This window comes from Nannospalax galili, unplaced genomic scaffold (genome assembly GCF_000622305.1).
Source record: "Nannospalax galili isolate Female #2095 unplaced genomic scaffold, S.galili_v1.0 scaffold337, whole genome shotgun sequence".
NCBI classification, from domain to species: domain Eukaryota; kingdom Metazoa; phylum Chordata; class Mammalia; order Rodentia; family Spalacidae; genus Nannospalax; species Nannospalax galili.
Window position 1 is genome coordinate 187,168 of NW_008340932.1, and position 719 is coordinate 187,886.

Genomic DNA, 719 nt, shown 5'->3' on the forward strand with positions numbered 1-719 from the left:
CAAAATTTTGCACACAGTTCCATATATTATGTGGTTTTTTAAAAGATTTTTCTGCACCATATAGAAATTGCTATTCAGTAATAAATGTTCTCAATGAATCCCATCATCATTTTAATCAAAAAACCTATATAGACCCACTCACTAATACATACCTTTTAATAGCTGAGAAAAAGGAGAGTCAAAATTGAAAATTAAGATGAGTGTAATTGACCATGGATCAAATTTATTTCTTTGGTAATATTTATAAAGATATGCTAGGCAATATTTATAAAGATATGCTATTTTGTAAGTCTATTTTAATGTGTCTCCCAGAACTTGGAAAGACTTAAATTTAAGGTGTTCTAAGACTAAAGATTGATTACCTTTATGCTAACTGTTACTCTCTTCCAAATTAAAAAAAAATCAAAAATTAACTATGAAAAAATGTAGATAAAAGTTAAAAACTTTGAGCTTTTTATATAAGTAAAAACATAACATTTGAATATTTTATATGTATATGATCCAAATACTGATAAACTGTAAATTTAATCTATGATAAATCAGCATATCTTTTCTCAGAACTAATTTTCAGAATAGAATAATCTATACATTAATTTAATTTAAAAATCATGTTGGATTTTAGATTCAATAATTTATCTATCTATCTATCTATCTATCTATCTATCTATCTATCTATCTACCTACCTAATCATCTTTCCCTCTGTCTCCATTTCTTGTGT